Source organism: Arvicanthis niloticus, chromosome 3 (genome assembly GCF_011762505.2).
Source record: "Arvicanthis niloticus isolate mArvNil1 chromosome 3, mArvNil1.pat.X, whole genome shotgun sequence".
Taxonomy (NCBI): Eukaryota; Metazoa; Chordata; class Mammalia; order Rodentia; family Muridae; genus Arvicanthis; species Arvicanthis niloticus.
Window position 1 is genome coordinate 4,158,216 of NC_047660.1, and position 12,343 is coordinate 4,170,558.

General features: G+C 42.9%; 1 long non-coding RNA gene across 1 annotated transcript; it reads left to right on the forward strand.

The window, feature by feature from the left end:
• The first annotated feature begins 657 nt into the window (after window positions 1-657).
• LOC143441563 (uncharacterized) lies at window positions 658-12,110 on the forward strand. Its single transcript, XR_013109123.1, has 3 exons — window positions 658-1,534; window positions 2,343-2,419; window positions 11,726-12,110. It is a non-coding gene; the product is annotated as an uncharacterized LOC143441563 (long non-coding RNA).
• Window positions 12,111-12,343: the final 233 nt, after the last annotated feature.

The window sequence follows — 12,343 nt, forward strand, 5'->3', positions numbered from 1 at the left end:
CTATGTTTATTTGTTTCAACAAATACAAAGTGCCTACTGTGTGCCACCTGCTGCTAAAAACTTTCACACCAGAAAACTGTCTTCCTTAAGTTTATTTTTAGTCCTGCTCGGCTTAACCGTCCGCTTCTGTACAACCTGGGTTGCTGGCCCGTGGGCCTGTCTGTGGAGGATGGTCTTGATCAGTAACTGATACAAGCACCATCCTTAGGCAGGTCGGGCTCTATGAGAAAGAGAAAGCAGGAACTTGCAAAGAAAGACGCCAGCAACAACATTCCTCCAGGGTTTCTTCCTCAAGGTCCTAATTAAATTCTTAGTTAAGTTCCTGTGGGGACTTCCTTTAGTAAGGGACCATGACCGGGAAGTGTAAGCCAATTAAGTCCTTTTGTTTTCTGAGCTGCTTTTGACCAAAATGGTTATCACAGCAATAGAGGTCAAACTAGAGCACAGGGGACCAGGAGGATAAGCACCAATCAAAGTGAAGTGAAGTTGGAAAGGAAAGAAATGATAGGCTAGAATTACAGTCCCTCCCCCCTCATTGTGTTTTATCTGCTGTGTCTTCATTGCTTGCTCTCTCTCTCTCTCTCTCTCTCTCTCTCTCTCTCTCTCTCTCTCTCTCTCTCCTTCCTCCCTTACTCCTCTCTCTCTCTCTCTCTCTCTCTCTCTCTCTCTTTCTCTCTCTCTCTCTCTCTCTCTCTCTCTTTCTCCCTATCTCTCTCCAAATCTAGAGAGCCACAAGGGAAATGGAAGTTAATTTTGGGATTAATTGGGTTTGATGAGTTTTGAAGCTGTTCTTCTTAAACTTCTGGACCACTTTAAAAAAAAAAAAAACAACAAAAATGAAACTCAAACATATTCCAGCAAAAATCTTTAGAGAATCATTTTCTTTCTTCATTCATAGTATTGTTAATTTTGTAAGAAACTAATCCAATATAAAATTGATAAAGACAGATTCAGGAACAAATTGTCCAGACCTGTTCTGAGACATCATGAAATCCACTTATTTCTCTGACCTCGTTTTTCTTTCTCAAAGTGTTCCCTATCATCAGGAACACGTGGCGCTCCGAAGAAGAGGCAAACACATGGTTGTCCTTAGACCATGCCTGTGATCCCTCCAGAATGATGTCCTTTAAAAAACATTCAGGTGCGTGGCTAAATAAAAATTCATCTAATATGTCCAAATAAAAATAATATGTCCAAATGTGTTGAGCAGACTGATCTTTTTGAAGAAGAAAATATACTTTTGGAAATATTTCTTTTTGGAAAAAAATGTAAAATGTAGATTTGTGGCATAACAGAAAATATTCTCTCTCTCTCTCTCTCTCTCTCTCTCTCTCTCTCTCTCTCTCTCTCTCTCTCCCTTTCTCTCCTCTCTCTCATCCCCTCCCCACTTGGTGCCTCCTTATATTTTAAATTCTCTTGAAAAAATAGTTTCTTGTTTGAAAGATGTACATGGTATGTCTCCATGTGTAGCCTTGTGTACATGAGTGCAGGTGCCTGTGGATGCCAAAGAAAGCATATAATCCCCTGGAGTTTTGTGAGTCGCCTACTATTGTGTTTTATATAAAAAAAAATTAGGAGAGAAGAAATGTGTTTGGTGGATGTGTAGTCAGGTATGGGGGAAGGGGCACCTCCACGGGGCCCATGCTGAGGCATCCCTCCCTCCTGAGGGACCAGCCACATGACAGTATAGTATAGAATAGTTTATTCAGGGCATGGGGAGTGGAGTTGAGAGGATAGTAGAGACAGAGAAAGGGAGAGAGAGAGAGAGAGAGAGAGAGAGAGAGAGAGAGAGAGAGAGAGAGAGACAGAGACAGAGAAGAGTAGAGGCTGGTGGGGGGAGGGGAATGGGAGAGATGGGGGAAGGGACGGGAGGAGAGAGTGAGAGCAAGAAGACAAGGGCAAGATAAGGCAGAGGGGGCAAGCAGCCCCTTTTATAGTGAGTGGGGCACACCTGGCTGTTGCCAGGTACTGTGGGGTGGGGCTTAGACAAAATGCTAACACCTAAGGTGCTGGGTACCAGACTGAAGTTCTCAGTAACAACAGCAAGCATTCTTTTGGGGGGGGGGTGTAGGGTGGTTGGGGAGTTTCAAGACACAGTTTCTTTGTGTACCAGCCCTGGCTGTCCTGGAACTCCCTCTGTATACCAGGCCGGCCTTGAACTCTGTGAGTGCAATCTTCCAGTGCAGGGATTAAAGGGGAGCATCACCTCTCCCAGTGTGCAGCAAGCATTCTTAACCACTAAGCCATCTCTCTAGCCCCTCTTTTGGTTTTCCTATAAGAATTTCAACTTTGTGATTTCCATTTAAATCTACTTTTTCAAAAATAACTAATGTATCTTCCAGGGTTGTGCAATGGCAGTGCTAACGGGGGATCGTGTGTAACCTGTGGTCAAGTGGTTCAAGCAGACTCATCTCTAGAGGTAAAGGCACTCTCCTGCAGTCATACTTATTAACTTTGTTACTTTAGTTACCTGGGTTTCATTCCTGAGATTTTCAATAAAAATACCATTATTTCGAATTCTTAATGCAGCTAGGTGGTTGCCTGATGTCTTAACATCCATTCATTCCCACTTACTGAACATTCATTCACGGTGGATAATACTCAAGACATTTCTCTTGTTTAGGTTTTGTTATGGAAGCAGAGCTTTGTGAGGGAGAACTACCTTGAGTTAAGAGTTAAAAGAGTTTCAAAGGTGTTTGACCTTCTAGTTGTGGCTTTTCCATCAATACTTTATATATTCAGACTCACCCAGGACAGAAAAACCTGTCACCTCGTTGACTGGGCATCTGAGCCTGGTGAGCGGCTCTCATCCGCACCTGATCCTAAGGATAAAGATGAAAGTCAAGTCGAGGGCGCGAATGGCCTACTCTAAGTACATGATAACATTAAGAGAGTCGTGTTTAACTTAAGAGGAAACATTCAAAATGACACCCCACTGAAGTTTAACAGTAAAAATGGTGTCTGTTCCTACCTTTGACTAACCTGGAAAGCCACATTGATATTCTCAAGAGACATCAGCACTGTTTTTCCTTGGCTGCTAGACTTGCTAATGAACAGGGTGACTGCTGTTTCATGTTTGCATAGCAACCAGTCCCTGGGATTGGAAGCACTGCAGCTCGCTTGTCTGAAGACATTAGTAAATAGTAGTCTGAGATGAGGCAAGCACCATTCCAACATCTGTGCATGACAGGTACAGCTCCCAGCTTGGGGATTGACTTCCCCAGAGGTGGACTAACCTGCTGTTTTCAGTATGAACTGTGTACACAGAAAGTAGGATTGAACAGGGTTGGGTATTTTTCAAAGCACATGCTTGGTTTCAATAATATGCTGCTCTGTTTTTAAACTCAAGACTCAGATAAGCAGCGTCCTTCCTGGGGTCATCCTGCTTACTGGATGCCAGGGGGTTGCTGATACTATGCCTGCCATTTCTGTGTCCCCGTTGGTGAGTACTTGCTGTCCATATTCCCTTGTTGTCTTGAGACAGTCTAGCTATGTGCATCTGAGTAATGTAGTACTTTCTAAGTAACCCAGGCTGGCTTTTAACTCCAAAGGATTCTTCTTCCTCAGCCTGTTCGGTGGTAGGAAGATGGGATATACCAGCATGCTCAGCTTTCTCTGGGTAATTTGTATTATTAGAACATTAATTTAGAATTATTTTCTTGGAATAAATCTGTGCTGCAATGTTAAATGTGCTTGTCAAACTACACATGCCCCAAATCTACCAACTGAAAAATCTTTACTCACCCTCCCTTCTTCTGAATAAGTAATTCAGAACCAAGGACTCACAAAAGGCACAGGGAAATGATGTCAGGAAGGTTTGTTTTTTTTTTTTTTTTTTTCCTTGAGAAAAAGTAGCTCATCTTGGGTCAGTGCTTTAGATAATAGAGTTTAACTGTGTCACAGATAGAGAAGAAATATAATAGCAAAGTCCCAATTAAATTAAGGTGACATTTCCCCTTTGAAGGAATTATTATGAAAACACTCATTTCTCCTTGTTTGCCCCAGGCTGTATTTTGCACAACCTTTTTAAAAGTTTGTTTTGTAGATAGAGCTTGTTTTCCTTTTGTCCACATGGACACATGTGTCAGGATACTTTGCTCCCCCCCCCCCCAGGAGGCTCTGACTAGATCTATTTATATGGTCAAGTAGACTAGGTCATGGGCAGGCACCAGATTAGGGTTAAATGAGAACTGGATTTCCCAAGAACAAGAAGCATTTATTTTCTTCCTAGTATTACTAGTATTATTTAGGAATAAAGGAAATAAACTAAAAGCTCTTAAATACTAAAAATATGTCTAAATTTGGTTTTACCTAGACAGAAAAAATTAATGCAATCAGTATATTTTAAAAACTCCTAGCAAACTATAATTTAGTAAAAGGGTCTCTTCACTGCGCTCCCTCCAAGCCATGGCTGCTGCTGCATCCAAGCATATGGAAACTTTGTTTTTGCTTGTATCTTCTTAGTTGTCCATCATCCATCCATCCACCCACCCATTCATCCATCTGTTCATTCTCTTTATTGTGCACCACTGTGTCTGAAACACTGTGCTAGGACTTACTAGTTTATACAATGGAGTAGATATACTCATAACACTGACAAGTTGGTATCACCAATGAAAGTCAACGGAGCCTGTCAAACAGCGTTGAGAATGGTGACTATACTGTTTGAATAGAACCTTCCTAAACGTCATGATCTTGGGGCTTAAGTAATAGCAACTCAGTATCACCGTCAGAACAAATCAAAAATCAAAGCATCAGCAGGGTCTTGTCCCTTCCCTCTGCTCTATCTGTCAGAGTGGATACTTTGTTGACTGATGTAACTTTTAATAGCCCCAGGCATTGCTGGATTGCAGGTAAATCACTCAGATTACTAACTTGGTTTTCATATGAGTTCCACTTTATTTCACCCCTGTGTCCAAATTTTCCTCTTCATGTAATAACGAAGATATAAGTCACTTGGATTAAGGGACCACCTTCTTCCATATTAACATCACCAGGCAATCTATGTATGTATGTATGTATGTATGTATGTATGTATGTATGAATGATCCATCCACCCATTCATCCACCCATCCATTCACTCATCCACCTGTCTGTCATCCATCCATCCATCCACCTACCTACATCTCTATTTATCCATCCATCTATATTTATTTTTGTGTGTTTAAGTATGTGAATTGTGTCTGGGCATGTGTGTGTGTGTGTGTGTGTGTGTGTGTGTGTGTGTGTCTGCGTGTATGTATGTCATCAAGAGGCTGTTATCAGATGCCATTCCTCAGTTGCTTCCCCAATTTATTTATGCCTTACAATTTATTTATATTTGACACAGGTTCTGTTACTGAACCAGAATCCTGTCAATTTAGCCATACAGCTCTATAGTGGTCCTGTCTCTGTCTCCCCAGCCTTGGGGTTATAGGTGCATGTTGACACACCGTGATTGAATACGTGCGATCTGAGAATTGAAGTCGGGTTTTTATGCCTTGTGGCAAGTGTTTTACAACTGGCTCTCCTCTCCCTTCCTTCATTTGACGTTAACTGAGAGCATTTGCCATTGCTTCACTTACAGATAATGTCACTTCTGAGGTATCGAAGTTAGCATATCATCACTGACTTGACTTCCTTTACCTATCTACTTACCTATCCCTGGAGAGATTGAAGATGGTCACGGATAACAGTACTGAATCCCATGGGATGAGTAAGAACTGCAAGGCAAATGACAGATGTATGTGAGAATGTGCACATACGTGAGTGTGCATACATGCACAGTGGTAGAGGTGCAAGTGACATGTATTCCAGGCGATGGCAGTGCTATCGACAAAATGTTACTGGTGTTGACAGTGGCACACTGTGAGATTATATACATACCTAAACGGGGGAGTAAGTCCATAGAACTGTGGTTCTTGCTTTAATGTCATTGCTGGCATTAAATGGTGACAGCATTCTCTCCCCAAGTCTTGGAAGCTGTTGTTGGCTTGTGTGGTGACCAGCTGAGCAAATAGAACTACCATGGAGGGATTCAGAAGCTAAAGTGGCCCACTAGGCCACGGGGCCAGGTGTACATGTGGGAGGGTTTGCCTCAGTCAGTGTTCAAGGCACTTAGGCCTGTGTAAAGTGGCTCTACCCAAGGATCTTCTCTCTAGAGTTGGACACTACAACCTGCACAGGTTGCGGGGGCTGGGAAACTGACTTAACAACAGAAACTTCTTTATCCATCTCCTGAGGTAGAAAAGGGTAGAAAAGTTCAGAGCTGGAAAGATGGAGTGCAGATCCAGGCACCTGCTTGTGTTGTCACCATACATGATATGTTCAAAGGTCAAACCTTCCTCCTGCCACCACAGAGTACTCCTGTACCTGAACTAGCTTCTACTTGCCTACACCCAACAACTGAGTGCCACCTCCCTCGCAGGCTTCTGCGTGGCAAGCTTATTTCAGGAAGATGGGGCTCTTTTTAATTTGTACGGCAAACATATAATATCTGGACCCCCATTTGTTCTTTTAGACCAGCCCAGGAATATAAAGCCTGGAAAAGAAACAGGGAAGACAGGACCAGATTATGAAAAAAGACTATACTCCAGCAACCGCTGCCTGGAACTTGTTCCTTGGATACCAGTGTCTGCTCTGGTTTAATTTCCTTCAGATCTTGCAGCACACTGTGTGTTCTTTGTTGTTGTTTGTGGGTGGTCTACAAATCTGACCTGAAATTGTGCGCATGCACTGGCTAACAAAGGTTGTCCTCGTGTCTCGTCAGCCTCTTCCCCCCTGATCATCAGAACATGGAAGCAGACAATTTGCAAGACCTTTGTTTTTCCCCATCAAAGGCCTTGAGTCTCCTGCCCTCAAACACCAACCTGAGGTCTTCTCTGGCCACCCAGGTCTCATCCAGGTGTGGAAACGAACCTGAGTTGTGCTAGATCTTTAAAACTGACTAGTAATAAATTTCTTTGTAACAGTTTATTCTCCCATGAGCAGTGCACAAGCTGACTATATCAGTTGCATATAGACTACTGAGGTGGAGAGAGGCCAAGCCATGCTATCTCCTTTTCCTTCCTTCATGATCATCCTGATGTCTTCTAGTCTCTGCACCTGTTCTTCATAGTTTTGTGATTTCCTTCAGGCACGGGCAGCGGGGGACTGTCATCACAAGAGAAAGAAGCCTACATGTTAAAGGAACAGGTGTCAAATAGAAAAACCACTTGCCTGCCTATCCAGGAGTGCTCTCTCTGCAGAAGCCAGATGTGTGAGCCCCTGACAGTATCTCTTCCTTCCCACTTTGACAAGGCTGGAACCTGGCAAGCCCCCCTGATTCCCATTCTCCCACCATGCTTTTTGTGGTTAGGATCAGTCAGGTGGGTGGGGACCTCAGTTGGATGTACTCTTCTGTCTCTATACCCTACATTAAAACAGAGTCTTTGTGTCTTTAAATCTCCATCTTTCTCTAGTAGAAAGCAAATCCAAAACTTGATGCAGGTGTATCTTTACCTCCGCCCACTAGTCACACAGCTTGGATCAGCTGAGGGCTTGAACAAGCTCTTGTTTGTCACCTGTTCTTATCTGGGATGCACACGTTCTAATTGGGTAATGAAAGGCATTCATGACCATTCAGAGCATGCTGTTCTGTGATAAATACATCCTTTACACACTTCCAAGGTGATGCTTAAACTTGTTCATTCATAGAAATCTTCCAGTTATAGTAATTATAACAAAACAGCTCAGTTTCTGCTCACAGGTTTCCCCCCCTTCTCCTGGAGCCAATGAAAATTTAAGATGTTGTTACTTCAGGGGCAAGTGTAAGAGTTGTAACATGACACTTGAAACACAGTAAGGATGTGCCTCAGCGTCCAGAGTGAGGTGCAATTTAGGAACAAGAGAATGTAGGCAATGGTTTTGATGGGAGATCAATGAGAATAGAGCATGCATCTAGATGTGTAAGGGCAGCATCCAGAGAGGATGCTGGGTTCTTAGCACTCAGGAATCAGAAATAATATTTATTTCTCTGCTGGAGGATGGAACTCGGTGGTAAAGTACTTGACCAATGCAGACAAGGTGCTGGATTCAATGGTGGGTAGCAGAAACATTTTTTTTTCAGTGTTAAATGCAGTTAGGAACCAGCTTGCATCAGTGAAAGCAAGCATCCAAAAACATGCTTCTTCTCAGAGTCACCTACTTGTGAGAGTCACCTACCTGTGAGAGTCACCTACCTGTGTGGATTACCTACCTGTGAGAGTCACCTACATGTGAGAGTCATTTTGTTTAAAAGACAGTTCCCAGGTGATCCTCATGCCTTTGCCTATAGTTTATAGTCTAAGTAGCAACAAACATCTTCAACCAAGCTTGGGAAAAAAAAATTTAAACCTTCGGTCTTAGAACTCTGTGTAATATTGCCCCATTACAGCTGAGAAAGTTTGAATTAACTTTCCTGTCATTAATATTTTCTAAATTATGGAATCAGAAAAAAATGTAAAGAAATGAAAGAAGTTTCTAATTTGCAGGCTGCCAAGCATCCATGGTGACAGAAGCCAAAAATCTTGGCCATTATTCCAAGAAGCTGGTCCTGAGGAACGAAAAGCAGTGGTCATAGACTGGTTAGTTGAGCTCTATCCAGCAGGACAGCCACCCAGGTGACATAAACTCAGAATGCTATAGTCAGAGGCATGTGGCCAGCCAAGTCTGCCCATGGTGTCAACACCTGTTTGAAGCATGTCCTCAGATCGAGGAGGACAGCACACCCTCACTTAGCGAATCAGTGGGGCCTGGTGGTAGGCTTAACTGTCTGTTAGGACCACATAAGTTACATTGCGTAAACACAGTGGTCAGGAGTCTATCTCAGTGAGCCACCTGTAAACCCAGTGGAGGTCAGGGCCATCATGCAAGGTAGATTTTATGGATGGCATGTTGTTAAATTTTAAAAGATGTCTTTATGCCTTTAAAAGACAACTACACACAGTTTAAGTAAATTCATGGGCTTACCTGCCTCAGTGTGTGTGTGTCTGTGTGTGTGTGTGTCTGTATCTGTGTGTATGTGTATGTTTGGTTGCATCTCAACTGACTACTTGAGTTTGTGCTACTTCTTCACTGAGCTTTCAATAGGGTTAGTGCAACCTAAATGTAGTTAGACAGGAACAAAGAGATTAGGCACAAGCAGCCCATCATTTCTAGTAAGCAGGGGGCATCCTGCTCTGGTGGCTATGGAGCAGGGGGTATCCTGCTCTGGTGGCTATGGAGCAGGGGGCATCCTGCTCTGGTGGTTACTACATAGCTTTCCTCATTCTGAAGCAATGCCTCCTTTCCATGAAGGCATCTTGCTATTTATTAGTGGGGCTGCTTCTTCCTTGGACAGTGAGTATGGATGTGGCCAGTGCAGCAAAGGAAGCCAGATTCAGCCTGCATTCTTCTTACAATGGCATAAATCACACAACTGGCTTGAAATGCAGCCATGTAGCTCCAGAAGATGCATTTTCCCTGGAGGTCTTTCCCCTACAGAGAACTTGTCTGTTAGACATAAGAAAATAACTGTATACTCAGTAAATACAATGACCTTACAATGACATGTGGATGAAAGAGAGTGGGAAAAGATTGCCTCTGGGACAGAAAAATTATTTAAAATGTGGCTCAAATATACATATTAACTATCAGTAAAGAGAACAACCTGTAATGAGAAAATGGAAAATATGTTTTAACTCAAATAAGAATAGCTAAAAGAATTCCCAAAGTCCATGTGTATAATTAGACCCTTGGCCCCTTGAAATCTAAACCAAGGAAACAAAAAAGCCCTAACCCGAGCCTCTTGAAAACACGGCCCCAGGAGCTGGACTCTACTTGAGATTGTATATGTGCAGCTGGACTCCATTTGAAATTGTATGCAGCTGAAGTGGCTGGATTGCTCTATGCTGCCTTTCTGCAAGTCAAAGAATCACCAAGCTGTCTAAAACATTTATTTCTGGATAATAAAAAAGCCCTCTATTCTTATAACCTGTTCAACATTGTTTATATGGTCTCACATGGTAGTCTGCACAATGTTGGAACTGCTTCCTTTGTTCAAGGAGAAATAAGTAGTTGAAATAGCTTGTCGATTCCCATACTTACACATGCATGTACCCATCATTCATACATCCATGCACCCATCCATATGCCCATACATGCACCCATCCATGCATCCATGCACTCAACCCATGCACCCACCCATGCATCCATTCATATACCCATCCATGAACCCATCCATGCATTCATTCATGTACCCACCCATGCATCCATCCATGCACCCATCCATGCATTCATTCATGTACCCACCCATGCATCCATCCATCCATGCACCCATCCATGCATCCTTGTATTCACCCATGCATGCATGCATCATCCATGTACCCATCTATGCACCCATGCATTCACCCATGCATGCATGCATGCATCCATCCATCCACCAATGCATCTGTATGTCCATTCTTATACTAATCCATTCATTCAGTATTTATACAGCACCTACCTTGTGCTGGGTCCCTGCTAGACATGTGGGATAGAAGCAGGGCATGGCATAATTCTATGTTGCCTTTCAAGTTATATTGGCAGATTTAGTCACTTTCTGCTCTTCATGGCTGATGATAATCACTATTTAAAAAAAAAACAATGTGGTAAAATATCACTAGGGCTAAAATCTTGTGAGAGCTAAAAACAAACAAACAAAAAAACCTTTTCCAATATTCCTATAAAAATTAGAAAGTCGGAGTATCTCCAGTGCTCTTCTTAAGCATCCATCTCCATTTCTGATGCTGAGGGGGAAGGACACTTTCCTGTTTCAGTCAGTGAATTTCTGTAATTTCCAGACCCATTGCACACACATCAACTCAACACTGGACAGCGTGAAAGCCAATACTTAGTACATGAAACTCAACTCACAGAGTTGATGTCTGTACTGGTTGGTTTTGTGTGCCAACGTGACACAAGCTGGAGTCATCACAGAGAAAGGAGACTCCCTTGAGGAAATGCCTCCATGAGATCCAGCTATAAGGCATTTTCTCAATTAGTGATCAAGGGTGGGTGGACCCATTGTGGGTGGTGCCATCCCTTGGCTGGTAGTCCTAGGTTCTATAAGAAAGCAAGCTGAGCAAGCCAGGGGAAGCAAGCCAGTAAGTAACATCCCTCCATGACCTCTGCATTAGCTCCTGCTTCCTGACCTGCTTGAGTTCAAGTCAGTTCTGACTTCCTTTGGTGATGAACAGCAATGTGGAAGTGTAAGCTGAATAAGCCCTTTCCACTCCAACTTACTTCTTGGTCATGATGTTTGTGCAGGAATAGAAACCCTGACTAAGACAATGTCTGAGGAAAGAAATAGACCTACAGGTTGATCATTAGATTGGTGTTTGGACATTTTCTTTGTTATAGAGGTAACTGAAGGGCAGTGGTGGGACATGGGAACAATGTGCAAGCATAACTTACCTGGCAGCTGGCACATTGATACAGCTTAGGAAAGTGCTTGGTGAAGCAAGCATGGCGAAGTTGTGGAGTCTGTTCCCTTCTCTGTGAATGAGCACTGGATTTTAGGGTTGGTGGAATATTGATGGTTTGCTCCTGGTGGGGGTATACACCACCATTTACTCCATTTATTTAAGGATATGTCCAAGCACACATAGATCATTGGCATCTTGTGTCTTAGTCTATTTTGTTATTCTGCAAAAGGCTTTCTGAGTCTGGAAAATTTACAAAGAGCAAAAAATGTTTCTTCCGGTTCTAGTGGTTCTGAAATCCAAACCTGAGGCAGCATCTCAGGTGAGGGCCTGCAGCTGCATCGTCCGTGACTGAAGACAGGAAGGCAGGAGCACATACAGATCTGCACACCAAGAGAGAGGAAAGAGAAGGAAGGGAGTCCGACCCATCCATCTGCTCATTAGGAACCCAGTCCTGCTATTTTGAACGCACTCTTGGGAAGAACACTCCTACGTGTATGAGAACCTACCTCTCGGTGCCACTGCCTCGAAATTAGGTTTTCAACATATGAACTATGGAGGATACATTTAAACTACAGAGCCTTACTTCCTGGGGATTTTTTTCTTCAAAATATAATGTGTATCTTCATTATTATCTACTTTCAAATTAAAATGATACGTATTCATGGCTTAGCTAAGTGTCTTAACTGTTTCTCTGATGCCAACTTATAACTAGTTTGTACTCTGTTATTCTGTCAGTTTGCTGTTTCTCTTTCTAAGTTTCAGTTTTCAATGGCAGATGAGTGGTTAAGGCTCCTACCCTTCCTAGAACACAGAGAGGCACAGAACAACGCACACAGAGAAAGAGAGAGAGAGAGAGAGAGAGAGAGAGAGAGAGAGAGAGAGAGAGAGAAGCACACACACCC